Raw genomic sequence first — 9,437 nt, 5'->3', positions numbered from 1 at the left:
TTTCTGAAGCTCTCTTTTCTGCTCTTTTGTTCTGCATGGGGCCTGGAGGGCTGCTGATGCTCCAGAGAGAGAGAGGATTTAAGTGGTGAAGAGCACATACTCCATTTGAGGGTGCACAGCGGGGAGTGCTGAAGGGTGTTACCTGGAGGACTGGGTTCGGACAGGGTAACAGGAGCTCCCATGGGGGAGGGCTTTGTGATTTCTCCAAACACATACCGTGTGCCGCACACTAGTCACCGAGTGAGGACAGTGACGAGGCAAGGTCCCGGGTGATTCCCATGGACTGAGCGGAGGAGATATTTGGGCGTTTGGCTGGGTCCAAAGGAGGCAGAGACTGTGCAGGGGCAAGGCAGGCAAATCCTCCACCATGGAAGGGTGGGGAGTGGCTTTACCTGCCTGGAGCAATTGGCACAGGCAGGTGCACAGTAAAGGGTGAAGACACTTCTGGGCGAGGAGCAGCCGGTACCTGGGGCAGCAGTGTGAGGACCTCATGATCTTTGAAGATGCGAGGCTTCAGGCTCCACCAGCCCACAGGGCCACTTTGTGTGATATTTTTTAAAGATTTATGAATTTATTTAGAAAAAGTTACAGAGAGAGAGAGAGAGGGAGAGAGAGAGAGAGAGGTCTTCCATCCACCGGTTTACTCCCCAGATGGCCACTACAGCCGAGACTGAGCCAAGCTGAAGCCAGGAGCCAGGAGGTTCATCCGAGTCTCCCACATGAGTGGCAGGAAGCCAAACACTTGGGCCATCTTCTGCTTCTTTCCCAAGTGCATTAGCAGGGAGCTGGATCGGAAGCAGAGCAGCCAGAACTTGAACCAGTGCCCACGTGGGATGCTGGCATTGCAGGTGGCGGCTTTACAAGCTACGCCGCAATGCTGGCCCCTGTGGGGATATTCTGTCCTCTGGCCGCTGCAGTCCAGGTGTAGGGTTGACAAGGAAAGGTTACCTCCGTGGGAACTGCAAGACACTCACAGCCTCACTGCAGGGGCTCAGCCCCCACGAGCCCCTCCCTAGCTGTGCTCTGATGACACTTACTGCCTTGAGCGTTTGCTGTTCCAGCAAACACGTTCCCACCCTGACGACCCCCTCTGCTCCTTTTTCCAATTTCATCTTAGAGGTGAATGTCTCAGGTCAGCGGGACAGCTCTCTCACCCAGAAGTTGCCCCACATCTCCCTAACTGCACTCACCACAGTTACAAACACTTGTGAGGACGTCTGTGTCCCCCACGACAGTCCGATCTCCCAGAAACCAGAGTCTGTGTCCCTCGCGTTCACTGCCAAGTCCCCTTGTGTGTGCCGTGCACATGGGGGTGCGCTCGGCAAATGCTTCTGGAATACATGAATAATGGGGTGCATGGCAAGTTCAGTACAGGAGCCACTGGAAGCTGCCTCTTCCTCTAAGGGGAGGGGCCTGGCCACAGTGCCTCCTTCCGCCATACTTCCTCATTCAAATGCATGGCTTACGACCACCTGGGGATCTGGAAGCTGAGGCTGGACCAGCTGGCCTCATCTGTGTCCTGAAGAGGCGGGCTCAGCACACTTTACAAAAATGTGCTGTCTGATCTTCTGTATATTAAGATAATCGAAAATGAATCTTGATGTGAATGGAAGGGGAGAGGGAGTGGGAAAGGGGAGGGTTGTGGGTGGGAGGGACGGTATGGGGGGGAAAGCCATTGTAACCCATGAGTCGTACTTTGGAAATTTATATTCATTAAATAAAAGATAAAAAAAAAATGTGCTGTCACCTTCCCCAGGCTGTATGATAGAGGGAAGACACCTCGTTATATAAAGACAGTGTACAACAGTCAGGGGACTACCCACATTTGGAACTCAGAACTGATGGAGGGCTCATTTCACGGTGTTTCATCATCATTTATCGATTGGAAAAACATTTCCTGGGCACCGGCTATGCACCAAGCACTATTCTAAGGGCTGATCTTTTCCTATCCCATGATAGATTTTTGCAACTCAATTTGCTTGGATTGTCCACCTTTTCGTAGCAATAAACAAAGTGGCCAGTGCTTGGACATCCTACGTTCTAATTGAAATGCACTAAGCCAGGTCCAGACTTGTCCTGTTCATAGTCCTGACAATACCACTGGGACATGTGAGGAGAGGGAGGATGGCAGCAAGGAGTGCAGGTTGGATAATCCAAACCGCAGCAGGATGGTGACTCCTGCTTAGAAGGGATTTGCTTGTGGACTGTTGCCTAGGAGCAATGGATTTAGTTAAAGATCTGGAGTTTCGTAAGGAGGTGTTAGGGAACTTTCTACAGGAAGAGAAACCCACCTTTGGCTGGAGGGCTGCATCGTCCATCCTGGTGGATCCTTCCACACCACTCGGTTGGTGCAAAGTCACCACCCCAGGCTTCGCAGAACTTGAAGGCAGCCCTGTCCGCTCAGCCCCACCCACAGGACCAGCCCCACTCCCTCTTCACCATCCAGCATCCTTCGTGCTAACGCACAACACAGTAGAGAACCACACCGGTTGCCAAAGAGTCATCCATCAGTACCACCCAAGACCTAAGTTACCAAAATCCCTAATGCTCAAGTCGCCTCCATAAAATGATGTTGAATTTGCGTAGAACACATCCTGCCACACACTTCAACCCAGCTCCAGCTAACTTGTACCCAATACAGTGTAAATACTGTATACACGGTCGCTATACTGTATTATTTATGGGAAAATGACCAGAAAGAAAAATCTGAACGGGAGAAATCAGACACAACCCACACACACACACACATACACATTATTTTTGATCCACTGTTTGTTGAATCTGAACCCAGAGGCTATAGAGGACCCACTGTGGGTTTTTTTTTTTTTATGTAATCCTGATTACAGGTGAAGGCATATACCAGAAGCTCTCTAAAGATTCCATATCGTTTATACTCTGAAGTTTCCATTAAAGATTGTAGAAAGAAGACCTGAGTACTTGCTGCTTAATTCTGTCCTGGCAGAACAGGAAGTTCTATTTTCCGGGGATTGTTTGGCCTTTAACATGCAGGCCCAGCAGAGGGCGTCATTTCCTAACATGAACGGAGCGATGGCCCCAAACAAGTTGGCCGCTGTGTTCTCCTTTATTAAGTGGCATGGGCTGGGCAGCTCAAACAACAGAAACTTAATTCCCTCTCCTTCCTGGAGGCCAGACATTCAAAACCAAGGGCTCGGCAGGGGTGGTTCCGTCTGAGGTCTCTGGCTTGCTTGTCTTCCTCCTGGGTCTTCACAGGGCCTGTGTCCTGATCTCTTACAAAGACGCCATATGACCTCATTTTTCCAGACCTGCCTTTTTAAAGACCCTACCTCCAAATATAGTCGCAATCTGAGGTTCTGGTGGTTAGGACTTCAATACAGGAATTTGGAGAAAGTTGACACAGGTCAGTCCATCACACTCATCTGGCTTTAATTTTTGTTGACCTATGAAAAGTTGTATACAGATGGCCCCTGACTTACGATGGTTTGACTTAAGATTTTTTTTTTTAATTTTATGATGATGTGAAAGCAATCTGCATTGAGTAGAAACCAAACTGTAGATTTTGAATTTTTTGTTTTGTGTTTTTTGTTTGTTTGTTCGTTTGAGAGGCAGAGAGAGAGAGAGAGAGAGAGAGAGAAACTCCCATCCATTGTTTCACTTCCCAAATGCCCACAACAGCCAGGGCTGGGTAAGGGCTGAAGCTGGGAGCCGGGAATTCCATCCGGGTCTCCCATGTGGGAGGCAGGACCCCAACTACTTGAACCATCACCACTGCCTCGCGGGGTCTGCATGAGCAGGAAGCTGGGGTCAAGGACTGGAGCCAGGCATGGAACCCAGTACCGTGATGTGGGAGCAAGTGTCTTGCCTGCTGGGCTGACTGTCCACTCCCAGATGTTGGGTTTTGACCTGTTCCCAGGCCAGCCACATGCAGTAAGATCCTCTCTCAATTGTGTATTTCTCAATGTTTCCCCCATTGTTTTCTTTTTTTATTATTTTATATATTTGACAGGTAGAGTTATAGACAGTGAGAGAGAGAGAGACAGAGAGAAAGGTCTTCCTTCTGCTGGTTCACTCCCCAAATGGCAGGAGCCAGGTGCTTCCTCCTGGTCTCCCATGTGGGTGCAGGGCCGAAGCACTTGGGCCATCCTCCACTGCCTTCCCGGGCCACAGCAGAGAGCTGGACTGGAAGAGGAGCAGCCGGGACTAGAACCGTCGCCCATATGGGATGCCGGTGCTGCAGGCGAGGATTTACCATGTGAGCCATGGCGCCAGCCCTCCCCCATTGTTTTCTAAAAATCATACTGCCTTTTCTACTCCCCATAATGGGTCTGTGGTTTAAAGTCTTGGTCCCACACACCGCATCAGTGGTGTGCTCCGATTGTTGAAAGTGCAGACCTGCCCACCCCTGTGGTCCTGTGAGTTCACAGAGGTGAACAGAGGCAGCCTGTGAGTGGCACTGACTGCCAGCTTCAGAGGCTGAGTTGGGTTCCCGGGGCACGGAATGGGGAGCTGCAGATGTTAAAGCCAAGGTCATTGCAGACATCTTCAAGACCAGCATTGCAGACTCTCTCCTCCCTCTAATTTCCTTCTCTCTTGCCCCAGCTCCATACACCCAAGGCTGGGGCTGCCCCACTGATGGGCTAGCCTGGATCTTCCCAGGGCCAAGCGTGCCTCATCAATCCTGCAGTTAGAGGATAGCAAGCAGGCTCTGATGCAGTAGAACACCCGCAGTTCCCCACCCCACCCCCTCCTCTGGGTCCCACCTATGAAAGATTCCACCACCACTCACATCACTTGGGCAACAAACCACAGTCAAACCATAACAATGACCTTGGCCAGTTGAGAGGTAGATGTGACCCAGAAAGGATGATGATTCTTCGCTTACAGTGAAATTCAGCGTGGACTTGCTCTGCCATAGACTGCTTTTACTGACAAGGACATTAGACAGATAAAATTTAATTCTTTCCAGGAGTGTCTAAGCCCCCCACCTGAGTCAACAGGGAACCATTCATGGGCGCATTCTGGAACCCCGGAGTGAGCCTGGGCTCTCTCCCTTTGGAGAGTGGAATGTGTATGGCTCAGGCCCATTGATATCACCATCCAAGATATCAACGGCTCCCACCTGTTCTCAGGCCCCCAGTTATCCCAGCACGGCCTCAGGGCATCTTTGGGCTCCGCTAATGGAATCCACTCACACTCATGGCACAACTGGGAGATCTGGAAAATTCCATAGGGGGGACCATGGGGCAGGGAGCGGTGTAGCTCAACAGTTACATCACGGACTCCCCAGAAAACAACCCCACAACAGTGCCTCGCCTGCTGCCCTGCCCAGAAGGGCTGGGGTGGCTTGAGCCCTGTCTCTCGCTTGCTCTCTGTCTCACTCTCGCTCTCTCCAGCCCTGCGGCCCTCTGTCATTTGAGTCCCTTGCAGCAGCCCAGCTGAAACGTCTCTTTCGCACGATGCAGCCTTTTAAAAGCCAGCTGGATTGCATAGAGCTTTCTAGTTTCTGTTCCCTTGATAACCTGCTTAACTGAGTCTCGTGCGTGCCTTCTGCGTTGCGATTGTGAATGGGGCTCTGGAGCCAGGCCTCGGGACCGGGACCCTGCTGTCACCCCTGCCGTGTGTCACTGGGTACTTCCGGACCTCCCTGGCCTCTTCCCGTCTGTAAGTGAGGGAGGCGGGAACAGCCCCTGACTCACAGGGTGATTCGAGGGACTGAGCGGGACATGGAAGTTGTGGGAATGCTGGGAATGCCGGTGTTACAAACACCGAGTCAGCCCCAGGCCCCTGAGACGCCAGCCTCACTCACCTCGGGGCCAAACGCTTCTGATGACAGCCAGTGACCCATACACATAGCACGCACATACGCACCACGCGCACCACACGCAGTGTCCACCACACACACCACACACAGCGTCCACCACACACTACACACACAGTGTACACTACACACAACACACACAATGTCCACTACACACACTATACACAGTGTACACCACACACACTATACACAGTGTACACCACACACACCACACACAGTGTCTACCACACACACCACACAGTGTCCACCACATGCACCACACACAGTGTCCACCATACACACCACACACAGTGTCCACCACACACACCACACAGTGTCCACCACACACACCACACAGTGTCCACTACACACACCACACAGTGTCCACCACACACACCACACAGTGTCCACCACACACACCACACACAGTGTACACTACACACACTATACACAGTGTCCACCACACACACTATACACAGTGTACACCACACACACCACACACAGTGTCCACCACACACACCACACACAGTGTTCACCACACACAGTGTCCACCACACGCACCACACAGTATCCACCACACACACCACACACAGTGTCCACCACACGCACCACACACAGCGTCCACCACACACAACACACACAGTGTACACTACACACACTATACACAGTGTACACCACACACACCACACACAGTGTACACCACATATACCACACAGTGTCCACCACACACAGTGTCCACCACACACACCACACACAGTGCACACTACACACAACACACACAATGTCCACTACACACACTACACACAGTGTCCACCACACACACTATACACAGTGTCCACCACACACACCACACACAGTGTCCACCACACACACCACACGCAGTGTCCACCACACGCACCACACACAGTGTTCACCACACACAGTGTCCACCACACGCACCACACAGTATCCACCACACACACCACACACAGCGTCCACCACACACAACACACACAGTGTACACTACACACAACACACACAATGTCCACTACACACACTATACACAGTGTCCACCACACACACTATACACAGTGTCCACCACACACACTATACACAGTGTACACCACACACACCACACACAGTGTCTACCACACACACCACACAGTGTCCACCACACACACTATACACAGTGTACACCACACACACCACACACAGTGTCCACCACACACACCACACAGTGTCCACCATACACACCACACACAGTGTCCACCACACACACCACACAGTGTCCACCATACACACCACACACAGTGTCCACCACACACACCACACAGTGTCCACCACACACACCACACAGTGTCCACCACACGCACCACACAGTGTCCACTACACACAGTGTCCACCACACGCACCACAGTGTCCACCACATGCACCACACACAGTGTCCACCATACACACCACACACAGTGTCCACCACACACACCACACAGTGTCCACCATACACACCACACACAGTGTCCACCACACGCACCACACACAGTGTCCACCATACACACCACACACAGTGTCCACCACACACACCACACAGTGTCCACCACACACACCACACACAGTGTCTACCACACACACCACACAGTGTCCACCACACGCACCACACAGTGTCCACCACACGCACCACACAGTGTCCACCACATGCACCACACACAGTGTCCACCATACATACCACACAGTGTCCACCACATGCACCACACACAGTGTCCACCACACGCACCACACACACTGTCCACCACACGCACCACACACAGTGTCCACCACACACACCACACAGTGTCCACCACACGCACCACACACAGTGTCCACCACACACACCACACAGTGTCCACCACACGCACCACACACAGTGTCCACCACACACACCACACAGTGTCCACCACACACACCACACAGTGTCCACCACATATACCACACACCACACACAATGTACACCACATATACCACATACCACATACCACAGACATACCACACACACCACACATATACCACACACACCACACACAATGTATACCACATACACACCACACACAATGTACACCACACATATCACATACCACACACACCACACACAATGTATACCACATACATACCACACACAGTGAGCACCACATACACCGTACACCACACATACACCACATATATACCACACACCCCACAATGTACACTATACCACACAGCACAAAAAAACACATCTGTACCACACACGCCACACACAATGTACACCTCATATACCACATACAACACACAGCACATGCATACCACACCTACTACACACAATGTACACCACATATACCACACACAGCACACACAACATACACCACCTAACCACATCCATACCATACACCCCATACACACAAAATATATACACCACAGGTAACATGTCGGGGACCACCACATGGCCTGAATTCTGTTAAAGGCCACTGCATGGCGTGCCTGTCCAGACTGCCACGGTGAGCAGCGCAGTTATGTCAATGGCAAAGGTCATTTGACGTGATGCTGAGGTAGCCAAGGAACTGCCGTGGGCTCCGGCAAAAGCAAGGGGGGGCCGTCCGCCCTGTGATTGTTCTCTTCATCCCAGCTTCCAAGCCATCACATCCTCTCTGCAAACACCCAAACTCTCCTTTGTTCCCTGGTTCACTGTTTAAACTCCTGCATCGGGTAATCCTGTGTCCACGGAGCTGCGTGTTTTTCATGACTAATCAGTCACATCACCGTGGATAATAAACACGCGGAGTAACCAGACATCTGGGCCTCTGCCTCTGCCTCTGCCTCCACCCTGGCAGCGGACAGAGCGCCCCCTGGTGTCCCCACGTTAAACTCTTCAGTCTGGTCTGCTTCCTTCATCTACGCGCTACTGTTCCTCCTTCAGGTTAACCTGACACCCTGCCACGCTGGACACAGCAATAACCTACACTGCGTATACCACCCACATCACACATAGACCAGACACAAATCACACAGCAGAAATCACACAGCAGACACCACACCCACAACATACACCACATAACCGCATCCGCTATATACCACAACTACAATACACACCATGCAATCGCTTCTTGGCCTTTTGGCTAAGATCAAGGGCGATGTACACCATCCATGCCACACACACACCATACACCTGACACACCACATATACACTACACAGCACACACACACCACGTCCCGTTATGCCCAGTTCAGTTGTCCCCAAAGACCACCAAGGAGCCGATACCGCTGTAAAGCACACGAGAGTTCTATTGCAGGTCCGGGCCTGGTCTCTCAATCAACACTGACGCAGCTGGTCTGAGTTGAGAGGCCCGACCCTTCAGTTAACAGGGTTTTTATAGGGTTTTCAGAGACATTCTGTACATCATGGTCCCATTTAGCAAATCATCTCATCCCGCGGGGAATTTAAAGGACATCTCTTAGAATGGATTAGTGCATCCAGCGGCGGGAACGGACCTACTAAAGGTGGTTGGATGGCTTTGGGGTTGATGCCTTTTGAATTGATTGGCCGAAGCATAAGGTCCGAGCTGCTGGGTCTCAGGTAGCTATCAATCGCCTTATTTGCCCCGAGAAGACACCAGGAACTCTAGGTATTTCTCTGTTAATCTGTTAATCAGCTGTTGCTAGGAGAGTTTATTGCAAG

This window comes from Oryctolagus cuniculus, chromosome 4, assembly GCF_051225735.1.
Source record: "Oryctolagus cuniculus isolate XC-2025 breed Fujian yellow rabbit chromosome 4, ASM5122573v1, whole genome shotgun sequence".
NCBI classification, from domain to species: Eukaryota; Metazoa; Chordata; class Mammalia; order Lagomorpha; family Leporidae; genus Oryctolagus; species Oryctolagus cuniculus.
The sequence above is the reverse complement of the archived record's forward strand: the minus strand, read 5'-3'. Positions refer to the sequence as shown.